The sequence below is a fragment of the Salvia hispanica genome, chromosome 2, assembly GCF_029641045.1.
Source record: "Salvia hispanica isolate PSC_SH4W2 chromosome 2, Shi_PSC_v1, whole genome shotgun sequence".
In the NCBI taxonomy this organism is placed as follows: Eukaryota; Viridiplantae; Streptophyta; class Magnoliopsida; order Lamiales; family Lamiaceae; genus Salvia; species Salvia hispanica.
Window position 1 is genome coordinate 19,372,320 of NC_142693.1, and position 27,362 is coordinate 19,399,681.

At 36.4% G+C, this 27,362-nt stretch overlaps 3 pseudogenes; 1 reads left to right on the forward strand and 2 right to left on the reverse strand.

The window, feature by feature from the left end:
* Positions 1 to 5,215: 5,215 nt before the first annotated feature.
* Positions 5,216 to 7,409, reverse strand: LOC148931748 (uncharacterized; annotated as a pseudogene).
* Positions 7,410 to 8,051: 642 nt separating this feature from the next.
* Positions 8,052 to 24,199, reverse strand: LOC148931749 (uncharacterized; annotated as a pseudogene).
* On the forward strand, positions 9,606 to 10,112 carry LOC148931750 (putative calcium-binding protein CML16 pseudogene; annotated as a pseudogene).
* Positions 24,200 to 27,362: the final 3,163 nt, after the last annotated feature.

Genomic DNA, 27,362 nt, shown 5'->3' on the forward strand with positions numbered 1-27,362 from the left:
TCACCACTTGTATTCCAGATTTCTTCGGTACCATGTGAACCGGACTGACCCACTCGCTATCTGGAATAGAGTATATGATTCCAAGGGACAGTAGTTTCAGAACTTCCTTGAGCACTTCCTCCCTCATGTTTGGATTCAGTTTCCTTTGTGGATCACGCCGAGCCTTTGCCCCTTCCTCTAGTCTGATGTGGTGCATGCAAAGATCAGGGCTAATTCCAACTAGGTCAGAAAGTGTCCACCCTATGGCCTTCTTGTTCCTCCTTATTACTTCCAGCAGCGCACTCTCTTGGTCTTCAGTCAAGCGGCTGTTAATTATCACTGGACAAGTTTCTCCTTCCTCCAGGTATGCATACTTTAAATTTTCAGGCAAAGTTTTCAACTCCTTCTTCGGTGTGATGGCTTCCTGAGGTAAAGGGTTCTCCGCCTTACTTCTTGGCGCCATTTCCTCTAGATTCGCTCCCTCGTCTGGGCTCTTCTCCTGAACAGATCTGGCTGATTGGAATGATAGTGGCTGGTGGCAGAATGCCATGATCGCTTCATTGATCTGATCATCTGTCAAGTCCTGTGTGAAAAAAGTTTCACACCATCCTGTCACCTCCTTTTCTACAGTCTGGCTCAGCTCCGAATTGTCAAACTGTTCCTGCATTAGTTCAGTCTCAAGATATTCTTGGACTAGGGGGTTAATTACATCTACAACATGCAAGTTTTCAACATCAAGCGGTTTTTTCATAGCTTCTTCAATGTTGAAGGTGTATTTCTCCCCATGATAGTCCAGGCATATGGTTCCATCAAACACATCAATAACAGTCTTCGCGGTGCGAAGGAAGGGTCTCCCCAGTAACACCCCACTAGACTCAGCAGATTCATTACCCCTCATTTTTATCACATGAAAATCAGCTGGGTATAGGAAATCATGCACTCTGACTATGACATTTTCCAATACTCCCTCAGGCGATATGCATGTTCTATCGGCCAACTGAATCACTACTTTAGTATCGACCAAACTGACTCCCACCAATTTTTTATATATTGACAGCGGTAGGACATTTATCGAAGCACCTAGATCACACATGGCATGCTCAATTTTAATATCACCTATAGAAATAGGAAGAGTGAACATACCTGGATCTGTACACTTTGACGGCATCCTCCTCTTTTGTATCACGGCGGATACATTTTCTCCTATAACAATCTTCCCATCAGGTTTGGTTTTTCCTGCTATGAATTCCTTGATGAACTTGCTGAAGGTGGGTATTTTCAGAGCCTGCAAAAAGGGTAGGTTAATCTCCAGCTTACTAAATATTTCCACAAGGTCCTCAGTATCATCTTTCTTTTTCTTGGCTTCTCCTCGATATGGGAATGGTTTGGGTCGCTTTACTGCATTCGTGGAACTCCCTGCTGGGGCTGCACCTGTCTCCCTGCTTCCCTCTTTAAGTTCCAACTCAGGTTCTGGATCAAGGAAAAATGGGTCACTTAGTCGAGGCATCGATCCCCTTAAATCTCCCTCCTGGAGGTCATCCTGTATAGGAATTTCTCTGAGTCCAGGATCATCTCCTCGAGACTTCTGATTCCCCTTTTCTCCGTTCATCTGTGAGGGTGTCTCCTCGTTTATCACTTGCTTCGGTCCTTCATAGCCTTTCCCCGATCTCAAGGTAATTTGACTAATATTTGCTCGGTCTGGTGGTTTGACAGTGGCAGGCAATTTCCCTTCATTTCCCCGCATTTCGTTCAGCGACGTGGCCAACTGGGACATCTGCTTTGCCAACATGTCCATGGCAGACTTCTGCTCCTGCTGGGCATCTTGAATTTTGTGCACCACGTCATTGTTAGCCTGCATGTTATTCTGCATGTGTTGTTGGAAATTTACCAGGTCATGCACCATGTCATCAAGATTCCGCTGTGGTCGGAAACCTTGAATTGAACTGGGATTAAATCCTTGATTTTGATTGGTTCCAACCACCTGGTTCTGGCGAAAATTTCCCTGACCTCCCTGATTATTGTTGTACTGGGTTGCTGGACCTGGGTGACTCTGTTGGAAATTTTGATTGTTTCCTGAATTGTTCCTCTGATGCGGTGGCACATAAGAATTCCCTTGGTTGCTCTGGTTCCTGTTGTTCCAGTTATGCTGATCCCCTTGGTTACGGAAATTCCAGTTGTTCAGCCCCTCTTGCTGCTTCCCTGCCCAGTTAGAATTATGCTGTGGTCCTTCCTGATTCCGGCTGGGCCATGTCTGCTGGTTCTCCGCTGGACCTGGGTGTTGTGACTGTGGTTGTTGGTTCCCTTCAGCCCATCTGAAACAAGGATTGTCCCTCCATGGTGCCTCCTTAATCTTCCACTGGTTCCAGTTGGTATTTTGATTACTTTGATTCCAATTCCCCATTGCATTCACTTGAGCTTGGAAATCTCCATCGAGTGAGGGATTATTGTAAAATTGAAGCTGATGTTCTTCTTGACCTGGGTTTTTTTCCTTATCAGTCGACCCAGGGGTATTTTTCTTTTCAATGGCATTTAGCAGTGCCTTCTCCAGTCGATCTATTCTGTCTCTAACCTCTTCTCCTTCTCGTTCCTTAACTGTGTTCGCGGAGCTTCTCCTCATGATAGCACGCGGGCAGTCATACGCCTTCTTCGCGTCGATTAATCTTCCCAGAATCTCGCGTGCCTCGCTTGCCTTATTCTTGGTGAAATTCCCCCCGCTCGAGGAATTCATTAAGTCCTTGGACTCAGGATTTGCCCCTTCGTAGAATAGATAAAATGTTTCAGCCTCCGTCATCCTGTGATTTGGGCAAGCGTCAAGCAGGCCTTTAAACCGAGACCAATATTGGCTTAAAGATTCATCGTAGTCCTGCTTACACTCTTGAATTTCTTTTTTCAAAGCGTTTGTCTTATTGGACGGAAAGAAATAGTCCAGGAACTCCAATTTGAAATCCCTCCATGTGGTGATCGAGTCAGGTGGAAGCCTCAGCAACCAAGTGTTTGCCTCTCCTTTCAATGCAAATGGAATCGCTCGCAGGCGATAGTCCTCCTCGGTAGTTTCGTTAGGCCTTTTCTGGATGCTACATAGCTTACTAAACTCGTTCAAAAACTCATAAGGACACTCATTCCTCCGTCCAGAGAATGTAGGTAAAACGCCCAGCACATTCGTCTTGATCTCAATAGACCGCTGACGTTGATTTGACACTATGGCATGAGCTGGCTCTCCGTCGAGATGTGCAGTTAGCGAACCAATCTCTGGGTCTAGGTCCACTAAGTTTGCCATTACAGACTCCTCTTCCTCCCTTTCCGAATGCTCAGTTTCTGACGACGACCGTGAATCCTCTTTCCCCGATGAATTCCACTCTTCTTCACTCCCTGATTCAAACGGAAATGGATCTACAGTTGACAACCCCGATCTGGTAGTTATGGCGGATGTTGATTCCTTAACTTGCCACTTCAACTGCACGTTCCTTGACCAAGATGGGTTGCTCCAGATTCCTGACCTTGAGCCCTTGCTCATAAACTGCCAAAAGCGAAATTCAAAAGATTAAAACTATTTACACCAAATCTCTAAACACATAAACAAACTACGCCATCCATCCCCGGCAACGGCGCCATTTGAAGAGTTGATTTTCTTGCTTGCTGTATCCTATCAATTTCTAATTACACACTTCCTAGATCCAGTAAATCAACTAGATCACAAGGTCTAGAGACTCACAAGACTGGAAGTCTGGTCGTTGGTACGCAAGCAAACCTTCAAAACCCTCAACCACAGATACTAAACTAGCACAGGGAAGTAGGGATCGATCCCACAGAGATGGACTCGTAAAATACATGCGTAGAGAATTGGAAACTATTTTTGGGTTGGCTGCTGCCACGCATATTTTGGGTTGAGGAATTTAACTAAGTGAATTTGGAAATAAAGTATGCTATGCTAACTGCTAGATCTAGGCAAAAAATGAATTATGTATAAGAACTAAATCAAATCAACTACTAGATCTGGGACTTCTACGAACATCTCTAGACCAAGGAGATTAAAACAAGTGGGGACCAAACTCTGAAAAAGGTAAGTACGGACAGAATCGAATCTGCAGCCTAACTAACTAAAGCATCAACTGAAAATGACTTCATCTTCTTCAACGAACATAAATAAATGCAGAGATCGAGAAAAACAAACTCAGATGTAGATTGGAAACATAATTTTAACGGTAAACGAAACAACGACGGAAATCACACTACTAGACGAAGCAAACCAAGCAGAACAAAATCCCCATAATCTCATGCACAAATTTCACCTCCCCTGTTCAGATCCACACTTCGGATGCTAAATCCACTCCGGATCCAAGCATCAGAACAAAAATCCAACCGAACACAACTTCAATACCACGATTCTCGAATCTCCTAAAATATTCAGCAACAAATTCAAGAGAACATCTCAAATAAACAAACCAAAATAGCAAGCATCATAATAATCAACACGAAATCTAACTTCATCAAAGCAAATCAAATGTAAATAGAACGGATAAACTGATTCAGCAACAAAAACAGCAAGCTCGACTTCCAAAAGTGAAGTTCGAGACTGAACTGAGTACCAAACAGAAATTAAGAGAACAATTGTTTCTTCGCCCTCAAGGGACGGTGGTGCACTGATACGTAATTCACGAAAACGAAAACCTCCCCCAATTTCCCATATCCCTAGTGTGTGTGCTAAGAGCGTGACTGTGTGTGGAGTGTAACCGATCTGCCATTCTTGTTGCGCACTCCTTTATTTATAAGCTTCGAGGTGGGGCCCAGCGAGGTATTGATTGACTTGATTGCCCTCAGCTTTTGGCTTCCTTCCTCTAGCTTTTCCTCGTGATTCCGTTCCTGCTCCTCGCTAGATATCCTCCTCCAGCATCTCCTGGATCTAGCGCTACACACACACCTGGCTTAACAAAACTTGTTAGATCCAGCAGAAATGTGATGTTTTTCACTACATAACCAATGCATGAAATTAGCCTTTTTCTAAGAGGGAAAAATTTACATGCTGCAAAACAAAGTAAAAACTTGAAAATTAGTTTGATTTTAATAAATGTGTTTATGTTTATGAACACAATCTATAGACATTCAGAAATCACAAAAACAATGCATATCAATTAATCATGTATCGTATTGTCAATGTAAAAAGATATTTCTTTACTCACCATCGTAGTTTCCATACTGAATATTGTTCTATAACTACCATCTGATAACGTATAAGTCATCAAAAGCATTCATTTAAGTCAATCTCTATTCCATTGATGTCTTCACGAACCCAACCAAAGTCATCTGACTCTAGACTATCAGCAGGAACACAAATATTACTTTGTAAGTAAGTCTCCACATCGATAATAGGTTCCATGTCATAATAAGCTCGTGCTGTAGCAGAGACAACTACGCTCCATTGTGATTCAGTTGGATCCTCTACATAGAAGACTTGCTCAGCTTGAGATGCAAGAATAAATGGTTCATTATGGCGTATCACATTTGAAAAATTAGCTAATGTAAATCCATCAGCATCTGTCTTCAATCGATTTCCTTTTGACACCCATTGACAATCAAATAACACAACTCTATGTCCATAACTGTAATCAAGCTCAACAACATCAGTTAGAATTCCATAATAGTCCAACTCGCTTAAGATTGGATTTTGATCCCTAGTACTTGAAAAACTTGACGTTGTAGCTTTAACACGCATCCCACTATTTTGTGTTTTCTTTGTACACTCCAAATCTTTTGTGTGGAACCGGAAACCATTCACAATAAACTTTTTATATTTCACCCCAATTATATTAGGCCAACGAGCAAGTAACTTCAGATTTCTTAATGTTGGATTTTCCTCATGAACTGTTAACCCTTCAAGCTATTGAAAGAAATTAAAATCACTATAATATATAGCAACAACATTGTATATTCACCAATACTATCATTGTGAAGCATATAACTTACATATTGAGCAAACCAACCAGCAAACCTTTTACTGTGGATACATTCCAACTGATGACGGGCAACGCGAGGATTAGATTGTTCAACTACTGCCCAATATTGCCTGAAAAAGAACAAACCTTCATAGTTTCAAAAAAAGTTCAAAAATTATGATAAATAGGAATCTACAAAATAACTTACTCGATGTATGGTCTAACAGCCTCACAGTTGAACAATACATATTGGTGTGCTTTCGTCAATGTTACATCATCTAATCTCATAGCAGTTCCTTTTCCAAGAGAACGACCGTGGATCGTAAATACATCTAATCCAATTATTGCATTATCTGTAACAGTTTCGTTCCTTGATTCTTGATTAAACTTTGACTCGACATAGTCAGCTAAATACAAAGAGCAAAATCTTAAACATTCTTCGGCTAGATATCCTTCAGCAATTGAACCTTCAGGTTTGCTTCGATACGCACATAAGATTTCAATGTGCCCAAATATCTATTTGCAAAAAAAATCAAGTATTAGATTTTCAAATATTTTAAATGGTTCATTATTGAAAAAACATCATTCATTATATACACTATTTAAATTTCATAAATATAACTTGCAAATGTATATAAATTACCTCTCTATTGGATACATCCAACAGTAGTAAATCGGCCCACATAGCTTCACTTCTGTAGCCAAATGTACAGTCAAATGCACCATTACATCGAAGAATGATGGTGGAAATATCTTCTCCAATTGGCAAAGTACCACTACAATATCTTTCTCTAAACGAATGATATCAGCAGGACAAATTACTTTAGAACAGAGTTCTGGAAAGTATTTATTGAGCTGAATCAAAGGTGAACGTACTGCCCTAGAGAGTGTCTTTCGCAATGCTATAGGCAATAGTTGTTGCATCATAATATGATAGTCATGACTTTTCAATCCTAGCAATTTGGGTGGTTTTAATCGAACACACCTAGAGATGTTTGAGGAGTAACCATCAGGAACTTTAAGATTTTTCAAAACTGACAAAATATTGTTCTCTCCTTCTTGCTCACTGTAAAAGTTGCAGCGGGTAAATAAACTTTTCCATGCTCCTTAGTAATTGGATGAAGTTCAAGTCTGATTCTTATTTGTTCCAAGTCTTGGGCGTGATTTATAATTGTCTTTTGATTTACCATCCAAATCCAACAATGTGCCACAGATACTCTCGCAAACATTTTTTTCAGTATGCATGACATCAAGATTATGACAAACCATATTATCTTTCCAGTATGGCAACTCAAAAAATATACTCTTTTTCTTTGGATTATCTTTAACCACTTTACCATATTTCATATTAAAGTCTTTCAGGTCATCCATCACCATATCGCCAGATAGTTGTTGCGGTGCCTCTCCATACTCAATTGTGCCATCGAAGAGTCGTCTATTCTTCCGAAATTCGTTTTCTTTAGGTAGGAATCTTCGATGCCCCATGTAACAATACTTTCCACCATGTTTCAGTCTAATAGAAATGTGTTTCTTTGTTACATACCGGACATGCATATTCACCTTGGGTACTCCATCCGGATAAATAGGCATATCCTGGAAAATCCCTTATTGTCCATAACAATGAAGCGCGTAGCTGAAAATTTTGCTTTTTGGATGCGTCATACGTTTCACCTCCTACTTCCCACAAATCCTTTAGATCAGCAATAAGTTCATGAGCTGAATTCTCCATGAGGGTTTGCTTCATGTCAACCATGTATTCTATTGTTTTTTTTTTTAATTTAGTTTGTCTATATGTCTATAAGTAACTAAACTCGTAGAATTTTATGGAGTTTGAGAATAATTGAAATATTTTTTAAATTATTTAACAAATATCCAAACCTCAAATTGTGTTTCTACAAATTCCTAGAGATAAGTTATAAAGCCTAATATAGGAATTATTAACACCAAGTCAACATAATTAGGGATATAAGCTATAAAGCTTAACACATGAATTATTAACACCAAGTCAACAAAATTAAGGATGTTCGAGACTAATTGTGGGGACAATTCGGCCAACATTTCAACGTTGTGAACGACCTTTTTTAGTGCGTCAGACCCCAATATTTCTATCCGCCAATTATTTGAATCTAGTCCTATGTATACCTAGAAATGTAACGGGTTGTACGACCTGAACAACCCCGTGCATTGGTAGGTACAACGTAGTATAGACACCAACAGAGGATACTCTAACACCATAAACATCGTTGGCGTGCTCACAAAAAAGACCAAGAGCAGTGTCATCGCCGCCCACCCGTGCTCGAAAAACTGCAACCACGCGAAGAATGCTACCATCATCGTCACGGTCGAGAAGAAGAGTGCCGACAAGCCAGCAACCAGACAAAGCGGCAACTTTTTGAGGAAGTCGTCGACAGAGTAGCGTGACGTGAGTATTGTCATGAACATGAACATCGAGGCGAGCAAGGAGATCATCGTCACCGTGAGAATCCTATTGTTGTTGGGGGCGGTGAATGCCATCGTGAACACGGCTGTCGCGATGGGTATCGCCACGAGCATGCACGATTTCACGGATTGCTTCATGAATTTCTCTCCTTTTTCCATTAGGTCTTTGTGCTCAGATATGAATAATTCATGAGGCGTTTGTCCTTCGTGGTTCTTCTTATTTCTGAACGACGGCCGAATAGCTTCTCAACCACCTGGAAACAATTTCACAATAATACGTTATACAGTAAGTGAGACACTTCATTTAGGCACTCGTTCTAAGAAAATGACATATTAAATAGTTAAAGCAGATAGAGAGAAAAGTTAGATAGAGAATAAAGTAGAGAAGTCCCATACCTTGAACCACAATAGTTCTCGTTGCATTTGCAAAGCGGCACCAGGGATGTTGTCAAGTTGATTTTGAGGTGCCAATTTTCCCGCCAAATGCAATATATTGTTACCTTCATCATCTATGTATGATGCTATCAAATCTTTCGTACCACCCAACTCATACATTAAGTTATACACTTTAACATAGCGATTCAAAACCGCAACATGAAATATGCTATGCGTCGACTCGTTTACTTTATATAGTAAATTATGGTCCAGTTTAAACAACTCAGCCAAGAAGTTGTCGTTTCCTGATTCTGCCGCTATGAAAAATAATTTGGAAGAATCTGCGGCTGATTCTGTGTCATCTTTACATGATTCAACAGCTTCCCATAAACAATCCATTAATGCATATGCATCACACTTTGTGTTCATTTTATGGCTCTTCGACTTCTTCATATAGTTTAGTACTAAAAATATCGAACTCTTGTAAGAAAATTGGAAAATGAATATCCAACATCAAATAAATGATGTGTTGATCGACCAAAACATAGCATTAATATGTAATACTCTATCAGTAAATATTTCACTTTGACTCAATACGAATACGAGTATTAAAATATAGAGTAAAGGCCAAAATTGGTCCTAAACATATGGTCATTTTACCTTTTTGGTCCTAAACTTTATCTTTTGGATTTTTTGGTCCTGCACATATAGAAATTTGATCATTTTGGTCCTCCGTCAATAATTCCGTTAAAAACTAACGGTCAACGGCGATTTTGACCAAATTAAACTCTTAATTCTGATTTTTAAGTCACTAATTAATCTCCTAAACCAAAGCAGAGCTGCACACAGAAATTAGGTCTTCTTCCAATTCGACAATGGTATATGGCAGCAATCCGCAGCCTGACAATGGCTAAGATGGAATCCAATCAGCTAAACCAGATGAGGGACATCTTTGCCCGGTTCGACATGGACCACGACGACAGCCTCACGCAGCTGGAGATGGCCGCCCTCCTCCGCTCGCTCGGCCTCAAGCCCTCCGGCGACCAGATCCACTCCCTCCTCGCCAACCGCAACGGCTCCATCGAATTCGACGAGCTAGTCGGCGCAATCCTCGCTGACACCAACAAGGAGGTGCTTCTCAACCAGGACCAGCTCATCGAGCTCTTCCGCTCCTTCGACCGCGACGGCAGCGGCTACATCACCGCCGCCGAGCTCGCCGGACAGATGGCTAAGATGGGGCACGCCCTCACCTACCGCGAGCTAAGCGACATGATGCAGGAGGCCGACACCAACGGCGACGGCGTCCTCAGCTTGCACGAATTCGCCACCATTATGGCCAAATCTGCAGTCGAATTTCTCGCCGAGCCTGGATCGTCTTCCTCGTCCTAGGGTTTACTCATCTTAATTTTTTTAAATTGGGGGAAATTGATGTGGCATTCTAGATTGTGGCTATGACTAACTAATTCTTCTTAATTTGTGAAGTTAATTGCGATTCATGAATTATTGGATTTATGATGAACTAATTCATATTGGATTTTTTGTCGTCATTATTGCATCCAACTTCATATAATTTGGAGATTAATTAGGAGAATAATTAGTGACTTAAAAATCAGAATTAAGAGTTTAATTTGGTCAAAATCGTCGTTGACCGTTAGTTTTTAATGGAACTATTAACGGATGACCAAAATAATCAAATTTTCATATGTGCAGGACCAAAAAATCCAAAAGATAAAGTTTAGGACCAAAAAGGTAAAATGACCATATGTTTAGGATCAATTTTGGCCTTTACTCTAAAATATATATGTACTATTTGTTATAGAATTAGTTAGTAGAATGCGTGGTACGAGTATTATGTACTATTTGTTATACAATAAAGTATGATTTGAGTGAGTTAACGAATTGTAAAACCTATCTACCATTAGTAAAAATAAAATGAGAGTTTTATTGACGGGCAAACCAAAAATGCCAAAGGAGACTTTATCTTCGAATGAAATTGAGTATTAAATAATGTTGTTTTTGTAAAAGCAAAAAAAACTTAACGATAAGGGGTAATAAAGTCTAGCGATAAATGCACTTTAGTTAGTAAACGTTTCCCTTCCCTCCGATAGTAAGATTAATGATCTTTTATTTTGGTTAAAGTTTCAATAAACTTTATATTTTGGGTTATAGAGAAATTATTTTATGGGACCAAAGTCGGAATAAAATTTATAGAATTCAGAATTACTAACCTTTAAGGCTTTAACGACCCAAAATCCTTGGCCATCTTGAGGAAATGCCAATGGCTTCTTTGCAAGCAATTGCAATGGTGTCTTGCCATTGACATCTTCAGCTACAGCCAATGTTTTATCTTCGCTCAAAATCTTCATAGCTAGATCTAGAAAAATTCCAATTACATTTATCATAATAATATTTAAGAGGATGCCACAACCACAACCAATTAAACATTTACCATCATTTATTATCAATTTACGTCCACAACCAATTAAACATTTACCATCATTTATTATCAATTTACGTGACATCATCTATTGCGTACATACCATACATATTTGAGTCAATCGCTGACGTCAACAAGTCGGCCTTTTCGAGTGGGGTCCATGATCCAATATTTGAGTAAGGGTGAAGAAATTCAGCCATTTCACCAAATTCTTGGAATACAGCCATATAGAGCGGCCAAACACCATTTTCACCCTTAATATTTGCCAAATTTGGGTATTTTTCCAACATTAATCTAGCAATTTTGATGTGGCCAACAGTTGCAGCGAAGCATAGTGCAGTGCACCTATCACGTTCTGAGCTGCCACGTCATCTTTTTCCATGATTTCCAATGACTTTGAGACGAAGGTTTCATGGCCTTCGACTGCGGCTATGTGAAGTGCGACTTCACCTCCTGTTATGGGAGTTCTGATCAAGTTTGGGGTTTCATTATATAGCTCTTGTGCAGTAACATAGTCTTCCTTCAGTGCAGCATTGTTTAGCTCCGCGATCTTACTTAATGTTCTTCGGCCTACACGAATATTCGAAAATGATTTGTTAATTAAATTGCTCGAATTAAAAAACTTTGATGGAATTTCGAATTTGAATTATGTGTAAGGTTTGGATTTCACTATTTTTTAACATTTTAATGAATTTCTAAATAATACGGAGTGTATATATATCATTCCGTCCACAACCAATACCTTGGAATTTTTATTAGGTTCGTCCACCACTTCCAACTTTAGTAAGTTCCTTTTTCTAATAAAGTGTACTTTGATATTTACTAACAATATTTCAACCATTTTTTCTTTATAAATAATAAGTGGAGTAAATTTTTAGTACTTATGTGGCTAAGGGGTGCATTATAATGCTATTTTTTCTTAAATTGTTAACTTGTTAATTTATCAACGTAATGTATTAAAAACGTCAACACATATTTGTGTTGACATTTTTAATAAACTATGTTGACATTTAAATATTAATGTCCACACAATGTATTAATATAGCAACTTAAGTTTATATGTTGACACTTCAGTATCTTCGTATTGACATTTTAAATATACTACGTTTATTAGTTAACAAGTTAGCAATTTAAGAAAAGTTAGCAACGGATCACACTACTATACGCGGCCAATGTCCTAAAAAATTTTAAATTCAAATAAATACGCGGCCAATGTCCTAAAAAATTTTAAATTCAAATAAATTGGCCTTACGCCTTGTCACCCAAAATAAACAAAAAATGAAATGAATTAGCATTAAATTTTAAACGTGTCTAGCTTGAAATTTTCATTTGAAAGTAAGAACTTACGATTAGGTGAGGAATTCACATATTCCGTAGTTGTTTGCTTTTGATTTATCTCCATGATTACGAATATGCACGTTCGATCTACCAATATATTACAGAGAAGGTAATTAAATTAAAGAAAAAAAGATGAACAACTTCCTATCTTCAAAAGCCAGAGAGAGAGATGGAATTTTATTTCTCAATGCATAACAATGACATAACAAAATCCTAGTTATATAGAAAGGAAATGTTACGATTAATATTTTTAAAAATATTTTATAACACTAGTATTTAATGAGAAAAGGGAAATTCGGCATCACATTCGATAAATTTATATTAATAAAAGAATATAATTTTTGACATAATGCCTTTAGTTTTAGTTCTACTTTTACTTTCAAAAACATTATTTTATATATCCAATTTTACAATTCCCATGTTTTCTATAATAATATTTCATATCTAGGGTAATATTTGAATTGAGATAAATCAATTAACAACTAGTTTCTAGAATTATGAAATCAAATTAATCATTATTTTTCTGAGTTTTAGAATGGAAACTATAATAATACTTCAATATTAATATTTATATAATATAATACTCATAATTGAATTCTTAAATATTTCATGCAAACTATGTTGATTATTCATACAATCAACTTATTGAAATCTTAAATAATAAAATACTTAAATTATTTACATATTTATAGGACGGACGACAAAGCGAATTTGGTGTAAAATAGATTAGATTTAATTTTTCAGATTTTAAAATAACAGCAATATAATATAAATTTCAAAATTAATTAAAAAAAAGACAATGTAAAATTACAAGTAAATCCTTCAAAATCATTACCCATAATAATATAAAGGGTTATTTGCATGTAAATACACGAACTTTCACAATTTTTTGATTTTTCACTGAAATTTTATTTTTTGAATATAAATGCATGAACTTTAGAGCATCCCCATCCGTGCTCTTAGCTAAGAGCACGGAAGTGGGCCCGGACCCACTTTTACTCCTTGTCTTTAGCTAAGAGCACAACACCCACGTCCGTGTTCTTAGCTAAGGACAAGATCAAAGGTCCCACCATTCCATTATTCAATTTAAATAATCCAATTATTAAAAACATTTCTACATTATAAAAATATATTCAAAAATAAAAATTACATAATTAAAATCCTAAAAAATAAAAATTACATAATTAAAATCTTAGAAAATAAAAAAAATACATAATTAAAATCCTACAAAGATGAGAATATGAGAAAAAAGATGAGAGAATGTGATTTTTTTTGTGTTGAAGTGGAGGTATTTATAGATGAAAATGTGAATTTTGGTGAAAAAAATTAAAAAATAAATTAAAAGTGGGTAGAAAACGAATATAATTTTTTGGGAAGTGGAAAAATATTTTTTTTTATTTTAAAACATTTTTTTAAATAAATTTCAAATATAAAAAAAATAAAAATAAAAAATCGAATTAGCCGTTGGCCAATCAGACGTTGCCACGTATGGGTGCTCAGCGGCGCGGATGTGCTCTTAGCTAAGAGCACGTCCGTGCCGGTGGCACGGACGGACGAGCTGCAGCGGCGGACGGACGACGGATGCTCAGCGGCACGGACGGACGGACGGTGCTAAGAGCACCGCTGCGGATGCTCTTAGAGTTTTCTAGTTTTTCCCTAAATTGAAAAATCAAAGCTCATGTCGCAAATTAAAGCTTATGTGGCGGTTGTAATTTTCATTTGAATAACTAAAAAAATAAAAATAAAATCCATATAATCATCTTCATTACTCCACCTCTGTCCCCTTTTTCTTTCACTTCGTGTTTTGATTTCTCTTCTATTTCTTAATGGCTCCAGTGAACTTTCTCTTCCATATTTTAGCAGACCGAATGGGTTAAGATTGGGCAAATCAAATTTAGCAAAACTTTCACCTTTTATATTGAAATCTGTTTCCATTAGCTTCTAGTTTTTTCTCGAATCTAATTTTTGATTAGCTGTTATGAATTGGTATGGAGTCCTAACTGACGAGTATTAAATTTCTAATTATTACTAGTATTTATTTTTGTCTCTATATGATACCATGATATAAATGGGTTCCATCCTAAAATCAATTGGTGCTAGGAAGAGGGCTCATGAGACTTATATAAGAGTTTCAGTTTTCTTTTGACACCGATGTGAGACAGTTATAAGTTACTTTTTTTAGTTTCAATTGTCAACACCCTCCCTCAAACCCTTCAAGGTGAACCTTGGAGGGGTTGGACTTTTTTTAATCGATTGGACCACTTGGCCCAATTTTTTTTCAGTCAATTGGACCACTTGGCCCAAATTTTAAGTCCAGATATACTGCTGGATCAGTCATTTTTTCGGTTTCAGCCCAGATATATTGTTGGATCAGTTAAATTAACCCACAATCGGTTATCCACTCTGATACCATGAAGAAATAATTAGGGATCGGAAAAGTGTATTCTTATTGCTTGATTCAATATGAACAGCCTTTATAGGCATGAGGTAATTTACATATGGTAAACTAGATCATTGGAGATTCTATTCTAGTTATGGTATACAATCAATTTAGAATCAATCACCTTAATTCCATGATTTCTTTCCTAACACTTTCACTTTAGAAGATGGAGGTTTGCTTGAAAGTTTTCATTTTTAAAATTGTCTATGAAATCCCGAAACAAAACAATGGACGACTGTAATTTGATGTGTGACTACAAGTGCAAGTTTAAGAGCAATGACACATTTGATGACTGCAATTGCTCGAGCGAGAGATGTCGTGGGATGACATATTGGTTCTATGACTTGGAGGAAGAGAAATGAGAGAAGTAGGTGATGAAGATGATGACATGGAATTTTATTTTTAAATATTTTATTTATTTAAATTATTTAATCAAAATTACAACTGCCACATCAGTTTTGATTTTTCAATTTGGGGAAAAATTAGAAAACTCTAAAGTTCATGCATTTATATTCAAAAAATAAAATTCTGGGGAAAAATCAAAAAATTATGAAAGTTCATGTATTTACAAGAAGATAACCCTAATATAAAAGTGATTTTAGTCACTGAGGTCAATACTCATTAATAGCGATGATGTTGGAAGGTGATTTGAGTTCGGTGGAGTCGTTCTTCCACTACTAATAGTTTTGATAATGGACGGCACGAGTGCTAATGCAGAATTGATATGATAATGGACGACATGATTTGACATCCGTAAAATACTTTCGATTATCAATATGTGCAGGATTGTGTCACCCAATACTATGACATTTTGTATCGCGGTGATCAGCATACGAGAATGAGTAGTATTGTTATTTTATAGAACTGAATCTCAGCCATGTCGAAGGGGATATTATCTCTAAGAGATGTTTTGATAAAATTTATATTCTACTTAAAACTAGCTAGTGGAATTTATTCAGTAAGTACAATTTATAAAGTCATGCATATGAGGGTTTATCTAGTTTGCGACATGTTGAGCATGTGTTCAATTGTTAGTAGCTGAACTTTTAGAAATCTAGTGCTTGAGAGTACTTGAATTTTATAATGCCTTCGATTATTTGATCAATAGTTGTATGATTATTGGGTGTAATACCCGCTTTTATTATTACCATTTTACATTAAGATTTTGTTTTGAGAACGAGCAAATGATAGATTTTGAAAAAAATTACCATCTTTGTTTTGACTGATTGCGAATGGAAATATTGAATGCTTGATTTGTTGTTGATTAATTGTGTAGTGAAAGTAGTCGACGAGATTGACGTGAGAGTCGTTGATATGGGAAATTTCGGCCTATCACTAAAATTAAACAACGCACTAAAATTTAAACAACACAATTTAAACAATGCACTAAAATTATATACTTTTGGGCCTATCACTTTTATCTATTTTTATTCAAGCCCATTTATCATTCCAATTGGGTTACTCTTATTCTTGCAATTTATCCTTAACTAGTATCAATCCCGTGCGTTGCACGACCTATTAAATTTTAAATTAAAAGGTCAATTAAATAAATGAAATGAGAAAATATAAAATTATACATGGTTTATAGATCCCAAATAAAATTAGACAAACTTTATAAAATATATAATATTTATGAAATAAAAATTAAATAGTGACACAACATAAAAGAGTTCATTGACTATGCAATTGTACACATACAGTGATTGACCAGTGTTCAACCAATTTATAAATCCAACCTTCCATCGAGGTGAACTCAACTATATGAAATATAATATTTTTTAAATAACAAAAACATTAAAAATCTTTATAGAATATTAAATCTTGAAAGACAACATGAGGAGCATACATCATAGGAAGCTTAATATTCCACTCATACAACAATATGAAAATTTTGGTTTTTTGTTTCTAGATGATTTCCCCAACGGTTCTTTATGCCAAAAAATTGCATCCCAATAGGAACAATAAGAACTTATCCATGAAGCATCACCAATATTCTGATATTCTGCAAAATAATATACACAAACTATATTGACACAACTTTAGATGAATCAACAAAAATAAAACAATGTTGAAAAAAAAAAGATGAATCAACACTCACCATAAATCAACAATTATCACGTTTAATAATCTTGCTAAGGTCAACAATTGCGCCAATAATATCTAAAAAAAAAAAATAGAAGTAGCAACAATGTTAAAAAAACAAATAACAATATTATAGTTGAGAGTAATATTTAAAAATGCCAAATAGTGTCTCCTCAACTACATTATCAATCAGCTTGATATATTCAAATGTCTTAAACGTTAAATTCGAGTAGAAAATAAAAACAAAATGACGATCAATACTCACTGCGAATCAATTTTAATCTCAATGAGCTGAAAATTAGATTATATAATAACCTTGCCAGGGTCAATGATAACATCAATGGTATCTAAAAAAATAAAAGCTGAGACAATGTTATTAAACAAATAATAATAATAATAATAATAATAATAATAATAATAATAAATAATGTGTATAATAGATTCATATAAATGTACTACTATCGATAAAGAGTAATAATTATACTGGAAGTAAAAATATCTTTTTGCAGAGAATTCGTGATGCAATGAGAAAAGACAAAGAGGAATGAATTTTATCTAACCAATGATACCTATTTATAGGTAAAATGTATGAAGAAACAATCATAAATTGATGGAATTATAACATGATTGACCGCCTTAAATTTACATTGAAAATTGATTGATTTATTTAAATGTCATTTTTATTACCTTTACGTTACTTTGTTTAGTGGGATGAATTGATATTTATAATTTTTAATAATTAAGATTAAAATGAAGGTTATAAATCTTTTATGATTATAAGAGGGCACGTATGAAAAGCCGTATATGTAGCCATATTAATAATTAATACTACTATGTAGAGTTGAATAACTCTCATGTTATAAATATATATATTAAAAAATTAAACATGCCACTATTTTTATATTATCTTTACATTTATTATTCTCAATAACTTATTTTTATTGTGACAATTTCACATTTGAAATTAAGTTAATGTATATGGTTGGAAGTTACAAATCATAGTCCTCTTATTATCATAAAGATTTGTAACCTCCATTTTAATCCTATTTCTTAAAAATTATAAATATCTAAATTCATCCCACAACTTATGAATATTTCAAAATAAGGCCAAAACTCGCCTTTTATATTAGTATAGATTCCCATTTATTTTATCAGTCAAAACCTTGGTCAACATAGATTCCTTCTCTTAAACCCTTTCTACACGTTTCTTCACCAATAAATTCTCAACATCATAGTGTGAGAGAGTTGTGATTTTTCAATACCTTCTCTTTCTGCAAGTTTTGCTTCTTCAGCAAGGTATATCCACAATTTTCGAAAGTCTTGCACATAATCATAGTAGTTCACGAAATCGAACTTTAACTCTTCTTGAATTCTGGAAATTTTTTCTTGATAAAGCTGCAAACTTTAATATTTATAGAGCATGAAATCAAACGATTAGAAATTTAATAAAAGATTTAGATTGGGAGAAAAGGGGAGAGGAAAATTTACCAGTATTTTTGTTGGGCTATTATTTGTTAGGGCATCCACAATGGGGCGCTCTATGCGACGCCCTAAGCCCCGCCTTATGCACCGCCACATCAACATATTATCCTCCGCCCCTTCTGATGGGGTTTGGTGCCCCTTGCACAACGGAAGACTTGTACAAAACAAATAAATCAGATACGGATCTATTTGACCGATTATGTGATTAATCAATTCACATGTTAAACAAATAATTGCATGCTAGAACGCAAAAATTCATGCTCAAAGAAAGTAAATCCCAAAACATGAATTCTATGGTTTAGGGTTACCGATTTTGATTTTCCAAAGAATCGACGATTGCTTGCGCCTTCTCCATGGTGATCTTCAATACTAGACCACGGATCTTCTCTCTGGTTCCCGAACTGTATCTCGATATCAGGGTGGACTGATCTCATCAAAATACTAGGACTCGAATAAAGAAGACACAAAATTCTCACGGAGGAGAGCTGAAAATTTCGACTCCTCCTGTAGAGAGAGGAGATTGAAAATTTCAAGTAAAATAAAATTATATGTTTGTCTCTCCTTTATTCTCCTATTTATATTACGTTCCTTTTGGGCCCAGACATGGACTATGGAAGGTTTTGGATATGGGCTCCTCCAATTAGCTTTCTACTAATTAAATTGAACCCACAATTTAATACAAGCTTATATTGGAATATTACGAGCAGCCACTACAGAAGTAATATTGAACTCTCCCCATCCAAATCCGAAATTACAAGTAATTCGGGTTTCCACTTTTGTTTATTATTTATTTCTCGCGCTTAAGATATAAATGTCCATTAATTAATCAATGTCTGCTATGGACTTAATTAATCAATATCTTATTAATTCCAAGAGTGGACTTAGCAAGAAACATTTATTTATTATTCATAGAGCGATAAAACTCCAACTGGCCAGTTTTCTGAATAATAAAACCTTATTCGAGCTCCTCTTGAGGACATTATCAAACGAGACTCACCTCGTGCGCGATTCAACATAATCGCAATCCTAGCACCGCTAGATATTAATCACCACTACCCAATATATCAGGATTATTGGGTTGCGAAAAACCCGCACCATTTGATAAGTCAAAGTAGTGCATAATCAATATCGTATGCTCAATGCTAACATATGTAGATTAAGAAATAGTATTTTATCAAGACCCAGTATTTCAGTAGATAGCATAAAGACACGTCTTGCTGTTAGATCCGTTCAGTGCTATACCACACTAATGTCATCTTATTTCAGTAAAGCTTAGAAATATGCGGACTAACATTGCAACCTTTCACGATAGGTAGTCTAAACCTATCTAGGTTGTGAAATTCTTCTTTTTCTTTTGCAAAGCATTGCATAGATCTGACCGTGTTACCTTAAAGTGGACGACGCCCACAACCGGTCTACTAAGCAAAAGACTTAGACTTTGTTTACTTCTTATGCATTTAAATGTTTGTAAAACATCTTATAAATGCACAAGCAAACACAATGTAATAATAATAGTGATTCTATTCGTGCGAGACTGCTCGAATAATACTGAATCGGGTTAGAGTGGATTGTAGAGTTTTACGTATATAAACAAAATTCTATACGCGCGAAACACTTGCTCGAAACATGCTTTTCAGTATACGAAACCTAACACCTTCCACCTGCAGTGGGGCGGACTATACCCCGCCATAAGCGACGCCCTAAGCATTTTACTTCTATTTTGTATTTATATTTTTATGTTTGCAAATGTAAATAAAAATAAACAAATAAAACAACACAATTAAAGGGAAATTCTAAATTTACTTAATTAAAAAAAAGTTACAAAATTAGAAATAAAAAAAAGCACTAAATACAAAAAAGGAGGCTAGTCTAGAGTAGTCCCAACTTGCGGCTGAGGCCATTGATCATCCGCTGGATGCCTTCGATTTGGGCCGGGTTGGTCGCCTGCATGAGGGCGGTGTGCGCGTCCAAAAACATCTTGTAGTCGGAGGAGTCCGCCAAATTCGCGTAGGCATGGGCCGAAGTCGAAGTCGCAGACGGTGTCGAACTCGGGGTCGGCGACAGGGCCTGGTCAGGCGGCGCGGCGGAGGAGGATGTGGCCTTGCCCTTGCCCTTGGCAGCCTTGACGCCAGGGGGACGCCGGGAGGACATCGGTGTGTCAGAACTCTCATCCTCGAACACCAGACTGTTGAGGTCCATTGGAGACGCGCCGCTATCGCTACTTGTATGATCAGCGAAGGTGCGCTTCGACGCCCTCCTCCTCGCCGCCGTCGATTGGGGAATCACACCACCAACGAACTTCTGCTTGTCCGTCAAGAGCGCCCAAGACTGGTAGTGCTTGAAATCGCCGTACAATGAAATGTACGACTGCATCGCTTTGTCCCGCACATCCGCGAGACTCTCGCCACTGCCTGCTCCCTCTCGCACTTCTCGTACTCCCCCGCGAACAAATTTACCTGCTTCTTTATTTGATCTCAGTGCTTGCGGAGCTGCTTCCTGTGGCGCTTGTACGCGTACGCCGGCTTGGCCGCGTTGTATATCTCGGCGATGCGCTCCCAATACGCAGTCACCTTCTGGTTATTGGCGTACACAGGATCCTCCGAAACATCAATCCAACATCTCGTCAAGACGATGGATTCGGGGTCGGAGTAGTTCGTCCTTCCCGGGGTGAACTCTTCATACACCTCCGTTGTAGGCAACTTTTGGGCTTGTGCCTTGGTCCGCTTCTTCTTGGTGGCGGACCCAAATGCGGCGGCAGCAGAGGGAGCGGCGGCGTAGGGGTGGTGGGGAGAAGGCTCCATGTCGGACAGCCCGTACGAGTCGGTGCTGAAGTCGGGATCGTACTCGGCGTTGGTGTCGAATGACCGGTATTCGTCGAGTTCTGTACCCGGCCATCGTGCACCACCGAACATCGAACTATTCGGATAATCTTCAGAGTCCATTTTGCTTGAAATGTAGAAAATGTAGTGTGAAGTGTGAATTTGAGAGTGAAGTGAGTGAAAAATGAAGTGAAAAGGAATATATAGGTTTTGAAAATTTAATAAAATTAAAATTAAAAAAAAAAACGGAAACGCGTCGCATCGTTCGTTACCCATCGTCCGCGTCGTCCACAGTGGCGGACGATGCGACGGACGATGGGTATCCTCCGCGCATCGTCCGCGGACAATGTATCGGGTGCGGACGATGGGTAACCATCGTCCGCGATGCTGCAGTGGCGGACGATGCGACGGACGATGCATCGCCCACCCCATTCCGGATGCCCTTATGGGCAAATTGGAATTTAATTGAGAAAAGGGATTAGTTTTGGGCTACATTTATTTTAATTCATGAAGGTCTCTTGTATGTAAGATTAATGCCGATGGGTGGGAGAATAATTTTTGTTGATGCTGTTTTGTTTAATTGACGAGTCTGATTCCTTAGTTTTCGAGTCTGACTTTGGAACGAGTTTGAGATATGAGGTTTTTCTAAGAAAAGATAAAGGATAATCTGAGCGCACACACGCAGGATGCATGCATTGTTTTATTTGAGTATTGTTTTGCAAAGTTTAACTTTTGCATACCATGTTTTCAAAAAGGGTGAACTGTTGCACGTCAGTTGAGGTTGGAACAGGAAGTTAGTTGAGGAGTGAAGCTTGTGAGGTAAGCTTTCTTTTTAAATAAGGACTATGTTCTAAATACCTTTTATGTGAAAGGAGTTGAAAAATGTTTGTCTTGCCATGTTTTGTGTTTTGATGAACCTATCTGAAGTGACTTTGTCATGTATGTTTAAATCGAATTCAGGTCCTTGTAGGGCCGCAAACCCTACTCGGACTAGTTTACACCCCGTAGATCGTGCGCTATCTCTTTAGAGTTGGCCGGTCTAGTGACTTAGTTAGTGGCCACGTTCCTTGTCATGTATGTTCAGATATTGTATGGTGATGGTGTGTGTGGATGGAAAATGGTTGTGCAACCGAACTTTATAGAAAATATGATTCGTTGTGTGTAATACCCGATTTTATTATTACCATTTTACATTAAGATTTTGTTTTGAGAATGAGATTTTGATGTCAACACAATTTCAATAAAATGGCAACACGGTGTCAACCGTTGACAATGTGTTGATATTTTTTGTTGCTGTTATTTTGTAATCTGTTGACATTTTTTAATGGTCTATAGTTTGGAGTTTGTATAATATTTAGAGTTTGCATTTGTTCACATTCCTATTAATATATGTATATAAAATATTTTATTTTATATGAATCACTAATATAAAATATATAATTAATAAAAAATATACTCCCTTCGTCCCCAAGGAGTATGAACTATTTCCTTTTTCGTCCGTCCCTAAAGAGTATGAACTTTCTAATTTTGAAAAATTCAAACAACATACTACCCAACATCATTTTGTTTACAACTATACCATTACCATAAACACTTATACCAATACAATAATGTGGACCCCACTCTCCATTAACATTATTTCCACTACCATTTCTCTCTCTCTCTTACTTTTCCCCTTATTTATTAAAACTTGTGCCGAACCTATTCAACAGAGGGAGTATATAATACATATTATATAAAATATATTAAAATAATATTATATATATACAATATACTATTAAAATAATAGAATATATATATAATTCGGGTTTTTGCTTTTTTTTTTCGCCCGAACCGAAAAATCAAAATTTTATATTTTTAAAACCGATCCGAATTGAACCCAAAAACCGTAAAAACCAAACCCAACAAAATTTCGTTTTGGTTCAGTTCATATATTCGGTTTGGTTTTTTTCTCACTCCGAGTTATGAATTTATGAGAACGGAGAACTAATGACCAAAATTTCATGCAGTCAAGAAAATGAAACTTATTTATTTATTTATTCTAGTACTAATATTTTTAAGTGAATGAAGAGAACGATTCATTGACTCCATAAATAATTATATAGGTATGTACCTAACAAGTTATTTGAGTTGCATTCCTTTCTAGTTTGTCTCAAGTTACTTAAGTCATTTTATTTTTTGACTAACTCTCTCTTCTTTCTTTTACTTTATTATCTCATTTACTTTATTTAACTCACCAAACACAATTTTCTTAAATCCCGTGTCGAAAAGAAAACGCCTCAAGTAACGTGGGACGGAGGGAGTATATGGCATATCAATTAAGACTAAAGTCTCATTTTGGTCCTTAACATATTGCGATTTTATGGTTTTGGTCCTAAACATTATCTTTTGAATTATTCGGTCCCTCACAAATAAAAACGGGTCACATTTGGTCCGAATTGAATTTGACGAAACTGTAAAATTAATGGTCCAAAGATTTGAATTACATTTTGACAAAATAATGATAAAAATACAATTGGATTAATTTAAAAAAAAAAGGAAAAAGATTCATCCAAATCTGTAAATCCGTATCTCAATTCCTCCAGTTACTCTTGTGTTATAAGAAATCTCAATCACTCTCCACAAATGGGATACACTAATCAAACCAAAACCAAAACCAAAATCTAGAACGACCTCACATCTCTCCCCTCACCGCCAGAGAAAAATCGCGATTCAGCAAGCACGACTTCTTCCCGGAGCCTTCCTTCCAGAGCTCCTCGGCCGCGCCTCCGAATCCGACGAGCTCATCTAGGCGAAGAAGCAATCCGAGCACGAGATGAAGAAGATGAAGAAGTGCCTCACCTGATAGGACCTGATCTGGCTCCAGCACCTTGAGCATTACCGAATTGGAGACGCGCGACACCGCCTGCCCCGTGATCGTCGCCTCCTATGCCGTCTCCGCTCTCGTCTCCGGCTTCTGCTACACCGAATTCGCCCTGTTGCTGGTTGATCCTCCTCCTTCCTCTGCCTCGAATTAGGGGATTTCATCGCCACCGGTAACATTTTGCTCGAAGGACTCGTCGGCGCCGCCGGATTAGGGCGAACCTGGTCCTCCTATCTCGCTAGCATCTTCAGTAGTAATCCCGATTTCCTCCGATCACTAAGGCTTCAATGTGCTAGATCCCCTTGCTGTATTAATAATTTTGTTAATTGTCAACTGAATCTCCATGCTGGAACGAAGCATTCATCAAATTTTCCGGAAGAAATCCACGACGATTTGAGATCAATTTCCCTGCATTTTCCTCATTTTTTTTGAAAGAAATTAAAATTCTAATATTAACTCTTAATCCGGTCAAAATGTAATTAAAATTTGGTTGACTGTTAAATTTTAACAGTTCCGTCAAATTCGGACCAAATGTGACTCGTTTTTATTTGTGAGGGACCAAATAATTCAAAAGATAATATTTTGGACCAAAATCATAAAATCGCAATATGTTAAGGATCAAAATGAGACTTTAGTCTATCATTTAAATATCATATGTTATCAATTAAATATCATATGTGAATATGTAATAGATGCATCATGCATGGAATATTGGAAATTAAAGTTGGGTCAATGCTTTATTTTATTCAGTACTCCCCTCCATTCCATTAAATATGCAACATTTGGAAATTTGCACGGGTTTTTATGTAGTATTGTTTTGTGAGTTAATGAAGAAAGAGTAGAGTAAGAGAGATAAAAAAGTAGAGATAAAGATGCTTTCATTTTAGAAAATGTTTCATTTTTAATGGAACAAATTAAAAGGAAAACGTTTCATTCCTAATAGGACAGATGTGGTATTTGTTTTATTCGATGGAGATCCTTCACTTGGGGTGGGGCTGGTGGCTATATTATCAATTTTTATAAAATATTTATACAATGTTAACATTGTTTAGAAATTGTAACTATTAGGAATTGAACTTGAAAGGAAGCTCTATCAACAATTTAAATTAACACAAAATACTTAAAGAAGATAATATAAAGAGTAAATGTCAAAATTGGTCCTGAACATATGGTTATTTTATGTTTTTGGTCCTAAACATTATCTTTTGGATTTTTTGGTCCTGAACATATAGAAATTTGATCATTTTGGTTCTCCGTCAATATTTCCGTTAAAAACTAACGGTCAACGGGTTTACTCCCGATTTTGACCAAGTTAAACTTTTAATTCTGAGTTTTTACTCCTAATTCATTCCCTAATTATTTTTATAAATATTCTTTTACCCATCATCACCACCACTCCAGCTTCTTCGCCGCCGCCGGCCGCTACTCCGGCGACGCCTTAGATTATACAAGGAGTTCAACTGGATTGACAAAGTTGTGTATTCTTCCCTTACGATCTCAACTGCATTTCCGGCATCATCAATGGCTAGTATTGATGATTCGACCGAATTCCTGCCCAATCCATCCCCCTCTCTGTCGCCGCCCATTCCCCTCCAGTTGTGCGGCTTCCAAACCGGAGACTCCGTTCCAGTCCGAGGCGACACCGGTGAGTTACAATTCTCCGTTCAGTTTAGTCTCCGCCACCCCAACCACCATTTCAATTTACTCGAGGCACCAGAGATCGCAAATTTCCAATTATACGTGCTCCCCTATGTTGGTATTTAAATTTAAGGTAAATCTAATCTATTTAATACATTTTGACTTGGGCCATTTTGTTTTAATTAATGAGGTTGGACCGATTTCTTTCCCCTGATTTGGGTTTAGTTTTTGGGCTGATTCTTTATTTTCTTTTCCCTTTTGGGCCGAGAGGTAAGAAGGGAGAGATTAAGTTTGGGCTGGTTAAATATTGCTTTTCACCTTTTGACTGATTCCATGCAAATTTAATTTTCACATAATTGATAAAGAAAATATTCTACTATTGTGAAATTTTGCAGTATGCTACTAGCGTCAAGCCTAAGTCATTGACTTAAAATTACTATTGTTTTATTATAAGTATTGATTTGGGAACATATATATAGAGTTTCTGTTAAAATAGGATTTAATTATTATATTAACATTATTTTTTATGTTAATTAATTTTGAAATTAATATTTTTTATGTTATTTATTTTTGAAATTTATAATATTTTGTATTTATTTTAATTTTTTAAAGTATGTCTAATCTTTTTCGAACCAAATTCACTTTATCGTCCTAAAATCATGCAAACAGTGTGAGTATTGGTAAAATTCCAATAACATGTACTCCCTCCGTCCCATAAAAGTTGAGTCGTATTCCTTTTTGGTCCGTCCCAACAAAGTTGAGTCATTTTCTTTTTTAATAAAAGACAAAACATCTAATCACTCTTACTTTATTCCATCATTTACTTTACTCTCTCTTATTTTTTCTACTTTTTTCATCTCTCATATTTATTTAATATAAATTCTTAATCTCCGTGCCCAAAAATTTTGTCTCAACTTTTATGGGACGGAGGGAGTATATGCATACAAATTGCAACTGTTTTAAATTTGCATGAAATATTTTTAAAATAATCAACATAATTTCGCATGAAATGTTTTAAAATCCAATTACAAGTACTCTATATATTATATAAATATTATTTATTAAATATTATTCTTAAAATATCAGAAAAATCAATTTCATTTATATAGACAAATTTGATTTCAAGATTCTGTAAATTAGTTGCTAATTGATTTAATATACTGAAAATATGATATATAATTGTAGAAAAATAGGAATGATTAAAATGGGATATAGAAAATATGATTTTTCAAAGTAGAAAACGATAACAATTTTCTGTTATTATTATAAATTTTTCGAATGTGAAAATTTAAAAGGTATTCACTGTTACATTTCTTTTCTATATAAATAGAATTTTGTTATGTCACTCAAATGCATTGTATATAATGAAGTAGTTTTTCATCTTCTATTTTCTTGATATGTATCTATGTGTCTGTATCACATCATCTTTATATTAGCATACTCATACATCAATCATACTACACCATATTAATTTCTTTAGATTTTTCCTCTCTAATTTCATAATACTACTAAGTAGCCAGTACATCAACAACTCCAATAT